Genomic DNA, 22,229 nt, shown 5'->3' with positions numbered 1-22,229 from the left:
ATAATGTAATCCAAGATGTAAAAAAATTGCCTAAAATATTCTTTACATCGCGTGCCCTGCGAAAACTATTCATGATAGAATAAAATAATTTACAGGACTTTGTAAAACACTGTATTATTTACAAATCTGTATAATCTGACGAAGCGTGTTGCGGATATTAATATTTAAAAAAAAGTGTTATTTCATTATTGCGAAAAATAAAGATGTTGTACTTTTTAAAAGACAACTTCAACCGATTTACAAAAAAGTGTCGCGACAGAATATGTCTAACTATTATAGGTATGCCGCAATAAGTGTTCTTTTATTTAAAAAAATAAAAGAGCGTCAATAACTGTAACTATATTGAGATCTTAGAACTTATATCTCAAGGTGGGTGGCGCATTTACGTTGTAGATGTCCATGGGCTCCAGTAACCACTTTACACCAGGTGGGCTGTGAGCTCGGCCACCCAGCTAAGCAATAAATAAAAAAAACGTTGAAATTTTTGTTAAAGACCCGAGCGGAGCCGGAGCAGGCCGCTAGTAATGAATAAGGAACTATAACTTAAGTTTTCAAACACAATTAACGTCTTCACTTGCAACTGTATTCCGGAGTACGGCTACGTTCCCTGGAATGACTTGTTCAACAATGTTTGACAAATTGAAGGCAGGTTTCCGTTTGAGAATACCGAATCGCTAGTTACTTTAAACATCGCTACGGAATTTCTTATCAAAAACGTGATGTAATTCGTCTGCTTCTAGAAATTTCAGTTCGTTCAACCCTTCTTACATACATTGTTTGATACAGTCAAAGTACTTCTAGCTTTCATTTATGTTTGTTAACTAGTACTTCTTTTTTTTTTATATTGCCCTTGTAGGCAGACGAGCATACGGCCCACCTGATGGTGAGTGGTTACCGTCGCCCATGGACTTCAGCAATGCCAGGGGCAGAGCCAAGCCGCTGCCTACCGCTTAATACTCTCCACAAGCCTCGTTTGAAGCAGGACATGTCATGTGATTATGTCATAGCGCTCGGGAAACACCGTGGAGGGGAGCTCATTCCATAGCCGCATGGTACGTGGCAAAAAAGATCTCTGGAAACGCACTGTGGATGACCGCAGTGGCTCCAGGTAGTATGGATGAACTCTACTCCGGTGGCGGGCGGTGCGATGGTAAAAACGAGATGCCGGTATCATCTCGAACAATTCCTCAGAGCACTCCCCATAGAACATACATTCTTCATTAATATATTTAGGAAATATATATTTTTATTTTTTTTATTGCTTAGATGGCTGGACGAGCTCACAGCCCACCTGGTGTTAAGTGGTTACTGGAGCCCGTAGACATGTACAACGTAAATGCGCCACCCACCTTGTGATATAAGTCCTAAGGTCTCAGTATAGTTACAACGGCTGCCCCACCCTTCAAGCCGAAACGCATTACTGCTTCACGGCTGAAATAGGCACGGTGGTGGTACCTACCCGTGCGGACTCACATGAGGTCCTACCACCAGTAAAATATTTGGTTCTTTTCCGACTAACGTCCGAATATATATTATTATATAGCGTTCAATGTGTTACACTGAAAAGAACAAAAATTGTATTTTAAATTATAGGATACAAAAGAAAATTTGGAATAACGGAAAAGAAATATTACGCCGGTAAGAGTAACGCTTTCTATCGCAGAATAGCCGAGACGGACATCAAAGGAACTAGTAACGCCGAGAAGTACAACGCCATCTATTGTCAGACAGCCGAAACACACATTGAATCTACTCGACTTGCCCAGAATGTTCTCGATAAATCTAGGGATGTCGTATCGATTATAAAAGCGTTGCAGAGATGGCACGCAATCAGTTAGTAATAAACTACTCGAAGCGAAACACCAAACAGATCAGCAGAAGCGAAGCGGAAGAATTTAATTGAGAATTTTTAAGTGTTCTAAGTATTAATACAGTTCCAATTTATTATACTCCGTTACAATTTTTATTTATCTCGAACCCCAGCGCGTAACAGTAATTTTATTTTCTCCGAACGAAAATTCTATTTACCTAATTCCAATAAGTTAACTGTATGATTTTACGCTCGTATTTGTAGTGCTTCAATTAGCTGTTCATTTCCAATTACCACGAGTACACATTGGATATGTACTCAATGTAAGTGGCTGAGAGACTAGTACCTAATTCGATAAACGTAATTAGATTTACCATGTTTTTTGGAGCTTGTGTTTGAAGATAATAATATGGCTGGGAACTGATCACGCACTCTCATCTGGCCCCAATTTAGGATTCCCATCTGTTATAAGTACCAAAGACTGACAAGCACACCTATATATGTTGGAGTATTTCCACTTTCGGGTAGCGACATGGTAAGCGGGTGGTCCCCGTAAGTCAATAAAACCAGAAATGAACTCAGAGCGTATATTACGCAGGAGCGTTCCGTCTGATACGGCGACTCGCTCGCTTCTGAGCTCGAGATTTTTTTTCTTTTTTTCCTACCTAAGCTGAGAGCCTTGAGAGGCTATTTCAGCGTAACCCTAACGTTTGTAGGTGAGCTCACGGGGCTCAATTCTGACGACGATGCTAACACGAACCCTAGCAAGAGCCGTGCTTCGCAGAATCTACCACCGGATCGGAAACGCGACCCACTGAGAAGATCCGGCGAGAAACTCAGTGGGCTGTGTCTGGGAGTTAATTTACTCGTCGAGCCCTTCGTCGCAAGCGACGGGTTCGACGAGAACGGTGACCGGTGCTTGAAGTACCTAGAAGCACCGTTAGTGGATCGGGAGGATCCGAGATGACGTGATCTCGAGAGACAACAACGGAGCGTTTTATAGCAAGGTATCGTGGTGGGACGATGTTGTTTACGATTCTTATCTTGCACGTGTTGTTTTCGATGAATGCTTGCACGTGTTGTTTGTCGTCCCATCTTTATTAGTCATGAACTAATGGTTTATAAAAACACGCGCCGACATATATATATGTTTAAATATATACATAATTAACACTCAGACAAAGAGCAAATAAGCTCGATGGTAAGACCTCTTGTGAGTTTGCACGGGTAGGTACCACCACCCTGTCTATTTCCAAACTTGTGAGAACGAAGACACGACCCAATTTTGAAATTTTGGAAACCATAATATCATGGTTGTGCAGTAGAAATAATTGCAAGCTAAACAATAGCTCGCACGGGCTCTTGAAGGCTCCGCTCCTAAACTAAACATTGCACAACGGGCGCATAAAACGACTTATACTTAAATTATCTTGCAGGACATTGAATTGCGAAAGGGTCAGGACGAACAAAAGAACTCTTAATAGGATTTCCGACACGAAACCCTATTATAATGAACGAAGGAAAATAAACAGGCAGTAACAAAACGGAGTTTTGGCAGTAAGGGTTGCATGGGTACTCCGAAAGTAATTGTTCTTGATAATACGATTTGCTACATTGAAACAATGAGCAAATTTAGAAAATGTTAGTACTGCCTTTTCTGATTTAGTTTACTAACTTTTTTATTTATTTTTTATTGCTTAGATGGGTGGACGAGCTCACAGCCCACCTGGTGTTAAGTGGTTACTGGAGCCCATAGACATTTACAACGTAAATGCGCCACCCACCTTGAGATGTAAGTCCTAAGTCGCGTCGCGAGAGCATCGATGTCGCAGGATTCGACTGATGCATGACCATGACCACTCTGTCAAGAGTACGACTGGGAAGAGAGATAGACACTTGAGTTACTTACTGGTGATAGGACCTCTTGTGAGTCCGCACGGGTAGGTACCACCACTCTGTCTATTTCTGCCGTAAAGCAGTAAAGCGTTTTGGTTTGAAGGGTGGGGCAGCCCTTTGTAACTACACTGAGACCTTAGAACTTATATCTCAAGCTGGGTGGCGCATTTACGTCATAAATATCTATGGGCTCCAGTAACCACTTAACATCAGGTGGGCTGTGAGCTCGTCCACCCATCTAAGCAATAAAAAAAATACAAAGGAAAATCGGTTGCCATTCTTTTGTCTCGGTGAGCTTTAGTTACTATTCAATTAATGGATGTCGCATCTACTCAAGACGGTAAAATAAAAAAAATAGGGACTTTTTTTGTGAATTTATTATTTCAATAATAATATACATTAGCTGTTTGTTTAAGCTCGATAATCACCACCATGTCTTTTAGTGGGAGTTTTATAACACGACTGACGTTTTGACTCTGAATTTTTATTGCTGTCGAATACAGACATTTACTGATAGTAAGACGTGGTAAGCTGTGGTGATAGAATGTAGACATTTGTTTCGATTTGAGAGGCGGAAAAAAATTAACGTTCACCTCCATGTATTAAAGTGGAGCATTATATTTTAACGTTGTTATAAGTTGTGATCTAATTGGCTATCACCTACAGAAATAATTATTGAGAGCATAAAATTCAGAATACTTTTATAGATTACAATGTTTTTTTTTTTTTTTTTTTTTTTTTTTTTTTTTTTTTTTTTTTTTTTTTTTTTTTTTTTTTTTTTTTTTTTTTTTGCCTTTGTAGGCAGACGGGCATACGGCCCACCTGATGGTGAGTGGTTACCGTCGCCCATGGACTTCAGCAATGCCAGGGGCAGAGCCAAGCCGCTGCCTACCGCTTAGTTTCTTTAGGTTTGTTATTGACTTCATTGAAAATTACAAATATAAAATTGGGTACTTACTACCAAGATTGTGTTATTGATAACACTAAATTTAGTCAACAGTTACTAAAAAAGGTCACAAACAGGGGAGAAAAATAGTACTAAGCTAAGTCGTCTTTACCCTTTAAAAAAAAAGACAGCCATTATTACCTTGCATTTTTAAATCGAACTTGAATCACATACAATCGTATGAATGGATCTTATCTCAATCTTATGTGATCACTCGACATCAGAAATAGGCACAAATAAAACCGATTTTTTGGTTTACTCGGAGAAAATACTGACTAAGATAGATTTGCGGACAAAATTTCCACCTTGTCATCTCATCTAAAAACTTTTCCAACAGATCTATCTAAAAATTCGAAGAAAAATTCCCAACAATTTTCCAACGAGATAATATCATTATCGTTTCGGCCATCGTGATCAAATTATTGTAGTTTGGGGAATTGCCACTCCGAGCCATCTTCAAGACTCGGTGCGATTTAGTTTATGACCTATTCGTCTTTATCTTTCAAAGTTTTTTTTTATGTAACGACACCACTCAACTTGCCTGGGTCAATGGCAATATAGGGGACGTCGCAAAATACATTTCGCTGCGATTATCTTTTATAGCTATTTGTTAATTTATTCTAAATTTCACGTTGGATTCCTGCGATTGAACGGATAGTAATTGATAGCCAATGTTGTTGTTAGGGTCACCAATGTTGTTATTGAGCAATTTTAATGCTATATTTTGGATGTTGCAATGTTATGAAGACGGTTGCGTGTTTAATTAAAACTCGTCGAACCAAACTGCGACGTATATTTATTTATCAAACGTTTATTTGGCAAACGCACCCCAAACAATTTGAGGGGAGTGACTGTGTGTGCTCATCTAGTCCGTTTGGCTTTGGCGGAGTGACTGATGAGCGGGGGTATATGAAGGCTTCATCATCTCAGCCTGTTTACTGTCCACTGCTGAACATAGGCCTATCCAACTGATATCCAGTGCGGCCGGTCCGTTGCCATCTGCATCCAACGTAACCCAGCGATTCTCTCTATGTCCTCGGTTCATCTGGTAGGTGGCTATCCCACACTGCGTTTACCAGTACGTGGTCTCCACTCGAGGATCTTTCTGCCCCATCGGCCGTCCGATCTTCGCGCTATGTGACCTGCCCACTGCCACTTCAGCTTGCTAATCCCACGGGCTATGTCAGTAACTTTGGTTCTTCTACGGATCTCCACATTTCTGATTCGGTCTCGTAGAGATATTAAGGCAAATAATGAAGGATATTAATGAAGGCTTAGACTGTGATTATTCACGTCGCCCGTTCTTGTGTGTCCCTGCAGCCGAGTATTCATGGATACCAAGCAAGTGATTATTTAAAATGCTACAGATCGACTCGTTAGACACAGACAGTTCCGCGGCTATTTCGTTCGTGTTCGTAATATATATTCATATGTACTATAGATACTATTACGCTGGTGAGAGTAACGCCATCTATCGCCGAATAGTCGAACGAATATCGAAGGGTCTAGAAGCACCTAGAACGCTCAAGAAGTACAACGCCATCTATTGACAGATAGCGGAACCTACGACTAGAGATGTGTGGAATATTCTCGATAATTCTAGGGATAGGCTATAAAAGCGTTGTAGAGATGGCACGCAGTCAGTCAGTAACTGGAAGTACTCGAAGCGAAACAGCGAACGGATCACCTGAAGCGAAGCGTAACAAGCGAATTGAGAGTTTTATAGTGTTTGTGAAGTGTTTAACTGTTCTAAGTGTTGAATACATTTTTAAGATGTACTTTGGTGAAATTTTATTTATCCCGAACCCCAGCGCGTATCAATACTACAATGTGTTGTAACAGTTAACAGAAACTAGTATATTAGACAAAAACAAGTAGATAGTAAAACGCTTTGTAGGCCCGCCGTGAAACAATAATATGTTACTGTTCCATGGGTGAGGCAAATAAATCTATACTAATATTATAAAGAGGAAAGATTTGTTTGTTTGTTTGTTTCGAATCGGCTCCGAAACTACTGGACCGATTTGAAAAATTCTTTTTCCATTAGAAGCCGACATTGTCCTTGATGAACATAGGCTACTTTTTTTTTTTTTTTATTTTTTTTTTTGGTTTCATTTGTGTTTTAATGTTTCCGAAGCGAAGCGAGGGCGGGTCGCTAGTATTATATAAATACATAATTGTAAATAGACATGCTTTAATAAAAACCGACTTGAAATAAAAAAAAAGATATTCCAAAACAAATTAATACACACTAAAAACAATAATCATTGAAATCGGTTGGCGTGATATTGAATTATACATAATTATATATTTGTCGCGCATGTACTTCATGCAAATTTAAGACTTATATAGTTTTCTCATGGATACATTATCAGAACTGGACTAAATTGGATCACACGGAAAGCGTCAGCTTTCAAATAAAAAAAAGAATCATAAAAATCGATTCACCCAGTCAAACGTTTTGAGGTTACAAACATAAAAAAAACATACAGTCGAATTGAGAGCCTCCTTCTTTTTTGAGGTCGGTTACAAACTGAATCTAAATATCGTAACTTAAGGTAGGTGAAGTATTCATATTTTGTTGTTCTTCAGCAAAAAGGGAATATTCAAAGATCGTACAATCGTAATAAATCGTAATAAGGAATATTCAAGAATAAGTACCTTACAAATATTATAATATTCTGTATGGTTGTATTCAGCAAATTGTAAATGTACGTATTAAATGCACATGCTGCTGTAGTGTCATGGAAAATTGTTTGGCTCGTGTCCAAGGCTTGAATTGGGGCAGTAGTCAGTCCGTTTATTAGCCTAGGTGCTAAATGATTCTGGGCCAGCGCTCTCAAAATCTTGTGATAAAGCAATTAATAGGTTAGATTTTGAATTGCTTTTGCTGGAATTCTTTTTTATGTTTTATTATGGTTGGAGGAGAGTTCAAATTCTACATGGTATTGACTAGTTATCGTAGGCCATATATGTAAAGACATGAATGTCGTAGTGGTCTAAAGGATAAGACGTCCGGTGAATTCGTGTTGAGCGATGCACTGGTGTTCGAATCCCGCAGGCGGGTACCAATTTTTCTAATGAAATACGTACTTAACAAATGCTCATGATTGATTTCCACGGTGAAGGAATAACATCGTGTAATAAGTCCGCACGGGTAGGTACCACTACCCTGCCTATTTCTTCCGTGAAGCAGTAATGCGTTTAGGTTTGAAGGGGACAGTCATGGTACTATAATTGGCATAATGGCATTGGCTTTGTAGATGTCATTGGGCTTCAGTAAACTAGATGAATTCGTGCCTTTACTTACGCAATAAAAATAATAACACTTCAGGATACGAATTGAATCTGAATTTCATAAAAACTCAAAAATGCAACTTCGATCATAGGTCAGTCGGTCAACTCCGGTCATAGTTCGTTCAGGTACATGAAAGACGCTTATCCTTTGTTCAACTGCTCATGTGCAAAGAAAATATTAACATAGTCCACTTCTCCATGTAGATGCAAAAACAGTAAACGCCAGGCCCCTATATAAATCCCCCCCCCCTCTCCCTCCGCATAATATTTCAATTTCTGTACACTTGAGCCATCGCATTATGCGAGTGCGGCGTATTCGTGAGAAAAATTGCATATAACGTCCACCATACAGTAGAAGTTTCCAGAATTATGGCCAAAAAGAAAATAATTTGAATATCGCTAAAATATTAGCCACAGTATATTCCGAAAGTTCTGTGGCCTTTAAAGTTTTCTTTCCAAAATATGCTCCGTGAGATAAAATGTGAAAAATATTTAAAATTTTCCCATACTGTTCTCGGGAGTTGTTGAATCGAAAGAATGATTGGAATCATTATTGCCTTGATTTTTTTAATTAATTTAACATATTATTATCTGTTCATATCCAATGGAATATTGTAGGATTTAACAATTTAACGACTGGCCTGAAGTTAACAATGAAAATAAGTACAATTAATTTATTTGATTGGCAACAAAAACGATACTATAAATTAATAACCATGCGAACTATAAATGATACTATATATACTATACTACAATAGAAGGACCCCTTTGTCTTGGTGCCACAATTCCAAGGAGTATCCCTGCAACTTTCCAAGATTCCAAAATGGAGTCGACATTTCAAGCGATGTCAAATTTATCATTTTTTTTTATTCTCACTTAATTGGAATTATTTCACGATCCGTATTTTAAATGTATAATATATTTTGACAATGCAAATATTAACATTGGCATTAACTGTATATTATTATAATATTTGTTGTACATCTGCATCAGAGACACATGGAGAGCGCTAGGCCTTATAGTGGCAATCGAAATTGGGATCTATTGGACAAGAGTTACAGTCTACAGCTGAATGATGCAGAAGCAGAAGTACCAGCTCGATTATACCAACGTCGATCTAGTGAATAGCCCAACAAATAATAATCTTAAACTGTTTAAATCGTAATCTTCCTTGTAATTTGTTGTAGTGGAGATAGAGTAACATTTGCCATTATTATTTCTTGATTAATTCATTTATCATATAGTAAACATCCATTATCATAAATCAGGCTTTCAAAGAATGTATTCTGTATACATTATTTAATCTCTTTACAGCCACATTACTCTGTTAGCTAAAATGGTAAAGCATTAGCAAATGTTCACTCAAATTTCAAAGACAAGTAAGCCTTGAGACTCGAGAGCATATTGACGAAAAAGCACTTTGTAACACAATAAAGCAATTTAGAGCGGCGTGTAAGATTCGAGATGATACCATAATATCTTTCACAAAAAAAAAACCTCGAGCCAAACACAACAGGTCTAATATATTATCGCAGAAGACAGCTATTACCTTTTGTGGCACAAATAGCGCGTCCCGAAATTTATAGCAGCAAGAAAAGACAAGTGTTTTATAGAAAATTGTGGATTAGTTTATTTGTGATAGTGTTAGTTCATAAATATTGCTACGCGCTGGGGTTCGGGATAAATAAATGTCCCACCAAAGTACAACTTAAAACTGTATTAACACTTAGAACACACACAGAACACTTTAAATTTTTTAATTCAGTTCTTCCGCTTCGCTTCAGGCGATCCGTTCGTTGTTTCGCTTCGAGTAGTTCCGATTACTAACTAACTGCGTGCCATCTCTGCGTGCAACGCTTTTATAGCCGATACCACATCCCTAGAATTATCGAGAATATTCCACACATTTTACTGGTGGTAGGACCTCTTGTGAGTCCGCGCGGGTGGGTACCACCACCCTGCCTATTTCTGCCGTGAAGCAGTAATGCGTTTCGGTTTGAAAGATGGGGCAGCCGTTGTAACTATACTTGAGACCTTAGAACTTGTATCTCAAGGTGGGTGGCGCATTTACGTTGTGGATGTCTATGGGCTCCAGTAACCACTTAACACCAGGTGGGCTGTGAGATCGTCCACTCGTCTAGCAATAAAAAATAAATAATAATAATCTAATATTGTGTTTCCGCTATCTGGCAATAGATGGCGTTGTACTTCTCGAGCGTTCTGGGTGCTACTAGAACCTTCGATATTCGTTCGACTACTCGGCGATAGATGGCGTTACTCTTACCGGCGTAACAATATAATAAATAAAGACACGCGATGTTGAGTTCATTTATGTCATTTTTTTAAAATGATACATATATCTTTAAATCACATGGCTCTTAAATTTCGAAACTGTCGGCGGTGGAAAAGCCGCAATTTTAATAAAGTACGTGGATTGCACAAAATAAACCTAGTGATAAATAAATAAATAAATAAATAAATATTTATTAACAATCACGCCACGTTAACTGGTCCCGTGATAAGTTCGTAAAGAACTTGTGTTACAGGTACCAGATAACGGAAATAAATGTAAGATTTTGATTATACATATATGTACATATATTTAATATACATCCATAGCCCTGGAAAAGACATTTATATTTATCATACAAATATCTTCCCTTGGCGGGATTCGAACCCGCAACCCCCTTGTGTAGTGACCATGTCACTTACCACTACACCAGACGACCGTTAAGCCGACCTTATCTTAGATTAAACAGAGCAGTGCATCTCAAGTGAGTTTTCATTTGATAATTATTTAACAAAACTAGTGGTCGCCCAGTGGTCGAAACTCAACAATAATTAGTTTAAATTATAAGTGTGAACATTATTATGATTCTATTGTCACATTCCTATAATAATCATTGTTCTATGATCACAGATTTTACCAAGGTTACACTATAGACAAAAAATATTAAAGACAAACAATATTAATCTATTCTCAATTTGACCACAGACTTTAATAATAAACAAAAGCGTATATATGCGTGTCAAATGTATGGTATTGTGTGTAATGTTTTTTCTATTTTTTTTTCTACCTAAGCTGGTAGCCTAGAGAGGCTATCCCAGCGGAACCTTAACTAGTAGGTGAGCTCACGGGGCTCAAACCTGACGACGATGCTAACACGAACCCTAGCAAGAGTCGTGCTTCGCAGAATCTACCACCGGATCGGAAACGCGACCCACTGAGAAGATTCGGCGAGAAACTCAGTGGGCTGTATCTGAGAGTTAATTTACTTGTCGAGCCCTTCGTCGCAGGCGACGGGTTCGACGAGGACGGTGACCGGTGCTTGAAGTACTTAGAAGCACCGTTAGTGGATCGGGAGGATCCGAGATGACGTGTTTTGGGCGACGTCGACTGCTTTCCATTCTGTCCGCAGGATCGGGAATGTAGTTACCGGCGGCCACGATGAGAGGGTTCTCGTGTCGTGCCGCTTTATCGAAGTGGCGCATCGACGCCGACTGCATATACTTACTGGTGGACTCTAAGTCCAGTTCGTCATGGAGGTGTTTTTTCTATTGACTTTATGTATTTTATATGCATAAAATTAGCATTTTGCAGTCCTAAAGTATAAGTGTGGAAAATTTCATATTCCTCCGTCCGCGCAATTTTCGTAAAATGGTGTACAAAGTTTTTGCTTCACGTATTAATATTTAGATGAAGACCACAATATTATACGACGGAGGATGGATGCCTAAATTTATCTTTCCGTACCCGCGCTGACATATATTTTGACATTTACTAGATATTTGTACTGCTTTTCCTTACTAATTTCTAGTGCCATCTGCACATATTATGAAGTTAATTAAGATAAGTAAAGAAAAACTATTTGAGAAGTAAAATATTATGCTAATTAAAGTATATCTTTCGGAAACGTATTGCAATGCTTACCGGTGGTAGGACCTCTTGTGAGTCCGCGCGGGTAGTTACCACCGCCTTGCCTATTTCTGCCGTGAAGCAGTAATGCGTTTCGGTTTGAAATATCGGGGCAGCCGTTGTAACTATACTTGAGACCTTAGAACTTATATCTCAAGGTGGGTGGCGCATTTATGTTGTAGATGTCTATGGGCTTCAGTAACCACTTAACACCAGGTGGGCTGTGAGCTAGTCCATCCATCTAAGCAATAAAAAAAATAGTTGATTTAATTGTAAAAGATACATCTAAGCTGGTAGCATCTGTTGGTAAATCAGTACTGAGAAAATTATTAAAAAGGTTTTTGACTTTCCTTAAATAGCTATATCGAAACAAATAGCAGAATTTTATATTTGCAATCATTTCGTTCGAGTATTACCAGTAGAATTGATTCGGAACTCGTTGCTGCGGGCGTCTGGTATAGTAACTTCCCTCTCCGGGGAACATGATTCGATTTTTCATGTTCCGAATGGCTCCATGCCCTAAAAATTGTCTGCAGGTAAAATTGGATGTGCTTAAGATTGATAGAGGAATCGTTCCGGCAGAGAAAACTTGGAAAGATAACAAGTGTAGCCATGACGTGAAACTGGATCAATGGAGATAGAATATCTGAAAATAGTTTTATTTATACTTTGTGGTTTTGTCTCATTTGTAGATCACTGTATAAGAGCGTCTAAAGTTTTTTTCTTAGGAAAATTAACCATAGATATTTCAGAACTATATTTTCATTCAGTAAAACAATGTGATCGAAAAAAAAAACAAATTAGGTGTTTCATTTTTTTGTGCTAATATGCACCCGAAATTTATCCATTTCTTACTGTGAAAAAGAGAGTAGTCAATCTTTACGGTTCCTTATCATTTTGTAGAAAAATGTAACAGCTTGCAAAGAGCACCCTACGTCATTAGGCGGTCAGTATTATGAGTTTTTCCATGAGAGGATAACATCCTCATGAAAACCAGTAGCGAATCCAGCGTATCCATACTCTATTTAGAAATTGATAAATGAATTTATTACGTTCTCTACAAAGTGACTTCAAGTTTGTTGTGTTTTCAAAGCTTGTATGTATTTGTTATTCACTGTATTTGTTACACTCCAATTCAATTTACTAACACGTTTCTGCTTTGTCTTTGGATAAAAGAGTTACAACTCACTATCCGTTTCTGACATAATAAAATGAACGAAATTCCTGCTAGTTTATAACCAAATACATTATTATCTTTGATTTAACAAATGCAAGCATGTGCAATTATATGTAGACACCCAAACGTATTAAGTATTTAAGATGACCACTTCGTCTCTTTTTAATATTGTTTGTATACACTAAGATAATCCCTAGAATTTATTAAATTAATAATGCTAAACCAATTAAACTTACAGTTTAGGGCATTGGCTAATTTTTTCTTCTTCTTTTTCTTATCGAGCTCTCTAGTTTCGGTACCTTTGATCGAATTACTACTGCGGGACCTCTAGTTTCCATTAATAGCTCCGCATATAATTTTAGATCTTTGAACAAAACTGTTGTTCTATGAAGTGGTATTCTGCAGACCTAAACGCAGGAACCGTGGAAATATAATATGTATTTTTAAAACTTTCTCGCGTCTCGTTTAAGATATATTAATCAAACTGTAATTTAAAGCACTCATCACATTATGTTGCTGTGAATTTGGAACTGTTACGAAACTCCGTGAGTCTTTAGCAGGGAAATTTTGCTACGTATCCATTTATACCTAAAATGATGCTAAAGTTTTCGCAAACTGACAAACTGTATAATTAAAACAAGGGATACGCATCAGCCGCAAGGTAATTAACTATTCAGAACTCAAAGCTTTTTCGAACGATCCGGTGACGGTAGACCCTCATGCTCTGAGTACTTTATATTGGTACGATGCGTGACAGTAACTTTATTGTTTCTGCTACAAAGAGGTCCATTGCTTGGGGCTGAAGTGTAACGGAGCCATTACTTTAGTTGGAACTTTTAACTTATTTTTCAAGAGGTCTATTGCTTGAAGCTTCTACCAATATCTTATAATTGGCAATTCTATTGGTGTGAGTGGTGGATGCTTAAGGTATTTACTTGTGTAAAATATGCCCATCAAGCCCTTGTTCAACAATAAGAAACCCATTCCCAAAGTGTTTTTGTGAGCTTATCATAAAAATATATTTTTTTAATCTAGAAAGCTGAGTGATCTCTTTTTTTTTTTTTTTATTGCCCTTGTAGGCAGACGATCATACGGCCCACCTGATGGTGAGTGGTTACCGTCGCCCATGGACTTCAGCAATGCCAGGGGCAGAGCCAAGCCGCTGCCTACCGCAAAACCGCCATCTCGTGGCCAAACCAGTATTTAATGGTTACTAGAGCCTTTAAGCTCTAATCATCTTGGGTCATGATATCGGCATGGTATTGAAGTGTCAGGTAGGATACCTTACCTCACACCACCTCCAGCAGGTGGGTCGCATGCTATACAAATATACAAGGGTAAACAAGTTTCGCTGGCCAATACTTCTAACGCATGACTGCTTCGCGTTATAAATAGGCAGGCTGGCGGTATCCATCCAGGCTAGCTAACAATAGGGCCAATAAGTCAACCCTATCCCCACAGTCAATACCAAATTAGGCTAATTAAACTAACTGGAAGTTCGGAACGGCGTGTTTACTAACGACTTGCATAGTCGACGGTACGAATTGAATTTCCGAATTAATAGCCGGCTCCAAACTTTGGTGAGCAAGGAAATGATTAATAGTTGCGTATGTCTTCGTTCGCTGTTGTATATCGTTCCAAGCCGCTTGAAATTTATCGACATTCGGAAATACTGACTTGTGTGACAGCTGCGATCTATATGAACTTACTATGGACAGGCCATTTACAGACAGATTCTAAACTTTAGTGCACGATATACCAAATAGGTTGCAGGGATACTCCTTGGAATTGCGGCGCCATGACAAAGGGGTCCTTCTTCGCAGTGAACGCGCAAACTTGTGTCTTTATCGGGTTTGCCCACTCGGAGACTCACCCCAGAGAGTTCTTCACTTCAGACACAAGTTTTGATCGTCTCTCTTGCACCACGCTCCGAGAGAGACTCTGATGGCCGATATATCGCGCATCCCCCGGGCTGTCATCTGCATAGCAATGCATGCCATCAATAGACAGCATGTCATTGATATATAGGATGAAAAGCGTGGGGGAGAGCACCGAACCTTGTGGAACGCCAGCGTTAATGGTCATGGTATCAGAACAGTCACCGTCTACAACGACCGTGATGCTCCGCCCATCCAAAAAGCTAGCGATCCACTTGCAGAGACCCTCGGGGATTCCGTAAGATGGTAACTTCGATAGAAGTGCCCTATGCCAGACCCTGTCGAAGGCCTTCGCGATATCAAGGCTAAATACAAACACAGTTTTAATCCGGTCCTTCGGCTAGGCCGTGTATACCAAATCCTAGTACTCCAACCCTCGGGGACGTTTTAAAATCACAAAAGTAATCATTTCTTCTGTGAATACTAGAACAGTAATTGGGGATAGTTATTACTATCAACTATTGTGCTATTGTCCATGTCAGTGACCACTTATGTCGTAAAACACAAAATTAAATTACTATTATGTTGGTAGGGCGCTTGTATGTGCACGAGGGTGGATTCAACATAATACATATTTTTTTGGAAAGCAATCAAGTATTCCGAGTTGAAGGGAAGGGATGGAATACATTTGAATTAGGATTTCTATTATGTCTCCTAATTAATGGCGGCTTTCACATTGTGATGTCTATGAACTTAACCACCCACTTAATGTCAGATGGATCGAGAGCTAGTTTATTCAACACGCAAAAAAAAAATATATAAATACTTTCACTAAAACATTTTTTACGTACATAGTATGTAATGATTTGCTAATCTCTTTGAAATGCCTGAAGCATTATTCTCCATTTTTTAACGGATACATACAATAATCTTGAATCTTTTATTTTTGATGTGAAACATCTATAGCCGCACGTAAAACAATTTCTGGCGTGGCGGCGCATGCTGTGGCGACGCGTCGCCATGCGCAATCGACTGTGCGATTCTCTCCCACTCGATCCGGCGTTAAGCCATCTCTCTCGCTACACTGAGCTCGGATACCTATAGTGTATACTCCGTAGTGTATACAGTGTTGTTTACTACAGTACACATTACCTGTGTTTTACTTGAAAACAAACCATTTTTTCGTAATATTTTATTTTATCATTATGACATATTTAGTTCCTATCACAATCTGTTCTTTTCTGCATATTACTTTTACAAAATAATGTCGATGTTTCACATCTGCCAGGCGTCCCGTGACAACTAACATTTTTATTATTATAAATAACTCACTATTATTATGTTCCTATTGCAATGCTTTTTCAATGGCGTCTCTTAAAAAGTAGTGTCTTACTTGGCGCTGACAATAAGTATGTTTTAAACTTTATCATGCCCACGTGCTTATATCAATTAATTCGCTTTTTTTTCGATTACGAACGCTTATTTTGCTTATATTAATAACTACTCACTCTTTAAGTTAATCAGCTCAAAACCGAAGTCGTGGTCTAAAGGATAAGACGTCCGGTGTATTTGTGTTGAGTGATGCACCGGTGTTCGAATCTCAGGCGGGTACCAATTTTTCTAATTAAATACGTACTTAACAATTGTTCACGATTGACTTCCACGGTGAAGGAATAACATCGTGTAATAAAAACGAAACCCGCAAAATTATAATTTGCGTAATTACTGGTGGTAGGACCTCTTGTGAGTCCGCGCGGTTGGGTACGACCACCCGGCCTGTTTCTGCCGTGAAGCAGTAATGCGTTTCGGTTTGAAGGGTGGGGCAGTCGTTGTAACTATACTCGAGACCTTAGAACTTATATCTCAAGGTGGGTGGCGCATTTACTTTGTAGATGTCTATGGACTCCAGTAACCACTTAACACCAGGTGGGCTGTGAGCTCGTCCACCTATCAAGCAATAAAAAATAAAATAAAAAAGACTTAGATACTCAATTCCTTAGCTGTCTGTACCATTCTTTCCAAAGTGAGTGAATTAAGACTTTACCGAGAAGTCGTTTAGTCAGCCGAACATGCCAGGGCCGGAGGGGACGTTCGAAGCTTTAAAGGAAAAAATCTGAAACATCATTAGTTGAGGTGCCTTTGAGGAAAAAATACCATTTGTTGTGGTTAAATTTTAGCATTTTAATGGCATTTTTAGGTTAAATAAAATATAATATTGTGTTTTTTTTTTTAATAAAATCTAAAATATATCCGATCGCAGGGATTTTAATATGATTTGTAAACTATTTCGATTAATACTTGTGTTTCTCGAAAGCGTCACTTAATTTTAGCTAACCTGTGCTGTCTTTAGTGATGCTCTCTGAGGAGCCGAGACAGGATGAGATGACACAAGATCGTGAGGACGAAAATCGTGGATGAAAATGGTCACGACCATTATATATACGCAACACGACAGTCGGATGCTGTCTTTGACAAAAGGCCCGTCTGTTGCAAAATATTCCAGCACTTTGATTTGCAGGGCCGTTCAATGGTTATAGATTAAAACGAAGACTTAAATCTCATGCCTTATTCGTGTAATGATACATATGTGCTGTAGTGAGCATTTTCTTCCAGTTGGGTTCCTAATCGAACCATCTACAGGAAAAAAATGCACACACACTTAGGGCTCGATTATGAAATTTATATTGAAAACCGAATTGATTAAGTATTACGTCCATACCAGCATCAAAATTTTCCCTGTTCGCTCTCCTATATATGTGAAATAATACAGTTGGTTCTCGAGTTTGTCCTACAAACTGTACAATAATAACAAAACTATCATCTATAACACTCATGATATAAAATACGACGGTGGAAGTTGTTATCTATGAGTCTGGTCTCGTCAAACTGCAATAAACAGAACAGTAAAGTTTGGATTTATTTTGTTTACCCCGGAACGTTTCTGATATTAAGCGCGTTTCTGTTCCTTCCTTGATCGCATTTTTGATGCGGGTTTTTCTCTCTTTATGGGACGATGCAGAGAGGGTAACCCAAACCGGGAAAAAACGTCCGTAACGTAAGATTTTTATTAGTAATGCACACAGTGTACTCGTTAACTTTGTAATAACGTACAAAATATAACATATTTTTTTATAAATCATTGTGAATAAAATAAAGTTTATAACTCTGTAAAGTATTTTTGTATTACCAACAAAAAAATCATAATAAAAAATGTAAACCCGAATAATTGTTTTCTTTATACTTCGAATAGAACTTAAAATTAATATTTTTATAATAAGGAACTACGTTCCTATCCGGTGTCCCACGTCACCACATATCTTTTTTATTTTCATTTTGGATCCCCAAACCGGATCACGACTGACCAGGTTATTTGATGTCATTTCCAAATCAAAATCATATATTTAAACTTAATTTTGGACCTAAGTCACCCTCAGAGATCATAAGCCTTATAGGGTAACAAACATGCTACAAAGACATGAAATGGACCTCAATTGTGTTCTGTAACAGCTATGTATCAGCGTAGTATGCTATTACACGTACATCGTACACAGAATGCTCCCCATTCTCTGGTAAATTTTATAGTAGCTTAACTACTATCCACGGGAAAATATAAACTATTTTAGGCTGATAACAGACGGTCGAAAATACGATACAATTTTAGACAATAATACTTGAAGGAGAAAAGCGTGATTGTAGGTTATGTTCACGGTCAAAATAGGGGAAGAGGTAGACCTAAGAAAAAATGGATGGATTGCGTGAAAAATAATATGTGTAAGAGGGAAGTGAGCGAAGAAATGGTATAAGATAGATGAATATGGAAGGAGAAAACATGTTGCGCCAATTCCAGGCGACGGGCAGGAGAATGATGACGATGATAATGTTCATATTCAAAATATATTACATCACGACTATTTCTTGGTTTTAAAATTCCATATCTAACTCCTTATTCCTGATTTCCAAATTTCGAGCATTATTTATAGTCGCATCGTTAGCCTGCATAGATCTATGAGCTCTACCATCTTAGCTAATAAAATAAGTCAGTCCTCTCAAACCACAGGAACTTTTCAGTATAATCATAAAGTTTTGCTCCATATACATCTATGGATGCCTATAGCAGTATACACAATATATCTATATGCGTCAGTAACCGTGGACCGTGAGCGCGGTTGTCAATCTAGAGGAATAATGAAAAATGGACCTAATATCAATTAATTGAATGTTGTTTTTTGGAGAGGCTTTGATGCGTACCTTTTTCGAAATGAATGAATAAAGAAACAAGGCTACTGTATTTCTTTTATCAGTATCTTTACTTAGAATTACGATTCAAGTCTGTAGCACTTAATTAGGTTTTATTTCACGATTGTCTTCATAAAAGTTGCTTTGGGCCGAAGCGAATCTATTCATCATGACAATACTTTCACCGGTTTTGCGAAGCGTAGATCTAATTACAATTTTTTTTTTTTTTGCTTAATCCAGTATTTGTAATTTGGATTATACAATTGAAACGAATAATGTTTCAATTTTGAACATTGCGTTACCTAGTCTTGGAGTACTGTCAAAAATATTGTTTAGGTCTTTAGATTTATTAGTTTGATTGAATTATTTAAGGCACAGATGAAGAAACACACGATTGTAACTATATCTTCATATCTCTCCCTTTGTTTACATCCAATTTTGCTCTTTTTGTTGTTTTCTAGAAGAATACTCATGAAAGGTTTCTCTATGTAGAGACACAGTTTGAGTAGCGCATGCGGTTGTCCATCGTTTGTTAAAGCTAGTCGTACATAGCCCGCCTGACACGTCAGATAGTTGTGACAATATACGCAGTAAAATCGGAACTAACTTGTTTTATTTATAAATGACTGTTAATACCTTACACGCCTTATAAACCGTACACGCTATATATTAGCTAGATGTTATTTTAAAACTGTTTTTGTTGTCTTCTGATTAATAAGGCATACAAATGAATGTATTTGTAAAAATATAATACATTATATTACACGTAAATAAGTAACAGTATCTTGAGGTCTGGTAGCTTAATTGCTTGGGGTTTAACTTTCCCTACGTTAATCATCATGTCATTTTCATAAGATAAGGTTTGCGGAAAGTACTCAGTGGTAGGCAGTGGCTTTGTTGTGCCACTGCCATTGGTGACGTCAATTAGCGACGGTAACCACTACAAGGGCAATGAGAATATCAAAAGGCACTTTCGTTGGTTTTGATAAACGGTTAAGCGACGCGTTCGTCCACTAGATATGGGTCGTACTAGGTAAATCAGATACTAGGTCCACCTGTTCCTAATCTTAAGAAATACCTAATCCACCTAATTTTCTTAATCTCCTTCGCAACCAATACTTTACTTAGAAAGCAATCTCAGTCTGCCTATTCGTAATCTCAAGTTCCGAGTTCGTTATTAGGATTCGATTAATGTGATCATTGTATGATTATTTGAATGATTATGGTTAGGCATTTAGGGATTGTGAGACACGTTGCAACGTGTAAGTGAGTGAGATAGCGCAAGGACAGGTGGGAGGGTATGCTGAACATTTGATTTTATGTTTTAAGAATACGAAGATTAGGTGGAACAGGTGAATCATACACACTGACAAAATGGGATTAGGTGCAGCCTAATCTTGTAAAATACCTAATACTCGGGTCTGTTCTAATAAATCCGACTCTACTCGATTGTCTACCAACTTTAGCTTATGACTGTATTAGATCAGTCATGGCTATTATACTAAGATTTATATAATTATATATATATATTTTTTTTTTATTGTGCTTATGTGCCCTCAATGCGCAAGGAGTTTTGCCGCAAAGATAGGCTATATAAGCCATCTTCGAGCACACGAGCGCCAAATCGACGGATAGGAGTCAAAGTGGTCGCCATGGCCGAAATCGGTCGGATGAATCATCATCACTAAGATTTAAATGAAACCTCTGACATAATAATTCGAGTAGGAGAATTAAGTCTAGATACTACCAGAAGCACATAGCTGATATGAATACCTATAGGGTTTGCGGACTCCTTCAGATGTCAATCGCAGTTCAAATATTTTGTATTCTCTCATATTGAGCGCTGTATTGTCTAGAATTGGATGGGAATATTTCAAGATATTTATATAGTTTTAAATAATTATCATTTTACCTTTTTTTCCTTCGATTCAATGTTTTTTTTGGACCAGTTTCAAAGATTATCAAGTTTCAACAGTTTCAAAAGATTATCAGCTCTTAACTAATCTTACAAAATTCCAGATGTAGGAAGGTTTGCCAACCTACCTGTGCTCATCATAAATTTTGTTTAGATGTATAGTTCATTGGCTTCCAAGAAATGGATATGAAAGTAAAAGTACCATATTTGGATCTTCAAATCATCTCATATGATCAAATATAGTGATCAAATATATTTAAAATACAACTAACGAAACCAATTAAGATTGCGTGATTATATGTGGTACGAACTATTACGTACCTCACGTGCAGAGGTAGGTCCCACTAATCCACCTATTTTTGCCCAAGAGCACTCACATGTTCCAGTTAGAAGAATGGTACAGCCGTTCTACAAAATAATTGGGTACCACAACCTCATTTATCGGCGCGAGATGGTACATTGTCGTTTCTATCCGTACCTGTTACAACTTAAAGCGAAGGAAACAAATTTACGAAGGCAATGGACCCAGTGTTGCCTAAAAATAAATTAATACCACCCATGGCCAGATTGTGCGCTAACTTCAATCTAACGGCTACAATACAACTGTGAGAGAACATCGCACAGAAATAGCTAAGACTAAGCCATTGAATATTTTAGCTGATAAAACCAATTGCGAATACAAAACGACAGCAGGCAAATATAGTTTCTCCATTGTACATATCTACCCACGTACCAATCGTTACAAAACTCCCTAGAATTCTTAGCAGGAACATCAAATTATGCGGTGCACTCTTATTGCGTCTAGAAACGGAATTAAATTTCATCCTATCGATGTTTTTCCATTTGTAAAAGCGGATTAGAATCCGAGAGCGTTTCTGCTTCGGAAGTGGTTCATGATTATAAAATAAATTGCCGGTTATTTCAATGTTCGTTTGGGTTTAAGTAGCCGCTTATTTCGGATGAAAGGGACTTAGATCTTTTTTAAGTGGTCACCGGGGGGCCACAGAAATAAGGTCTAAATTAAATGATCTATTATTTTTCTTTTTAACACCGTATATTAGTCCTTTATTGTGGGAGTTATTTGTAAAGACATATAGTTTGGTAGTTAATTTTGTGATGTTGGAAGCTGCCACAAGACTTGTGAAAAGAAATAGCTCAC

General features: G+C 37.9%; 1 protein-coding gene across 3 annotated transcripts in view; it reads left to right on the top strand.

The window, feature by feature from the left end:
• Positions 1-22,229, top strand: part of LOC114249492 (zwei Ig domain protein zig-8-like) — a 241,753-nt gene that overhangs the window by 158,247 nt on the left and 61,277 nt on the right. The gene's annotated exons all lie outside the window — the stretch shown is intronic.

Source organism: Bombyx mandarina, chromosome 19 (genome assembly GCF_030267445.1).
Source record: "Bombyx mandarina strain Sakado chromosome 19, ASM3026744v2".
NCBI classification, from domain to species: domain Eukaryota; kingdom Metazoa; phylum Arthropoda; class Insecta; order Lepidoptera; family Bombycidae; genus Bombyx; species Bombyx mandarina.
This window is presented reverse-complemented; position numbering and strand designations above follow the sequence as displayed.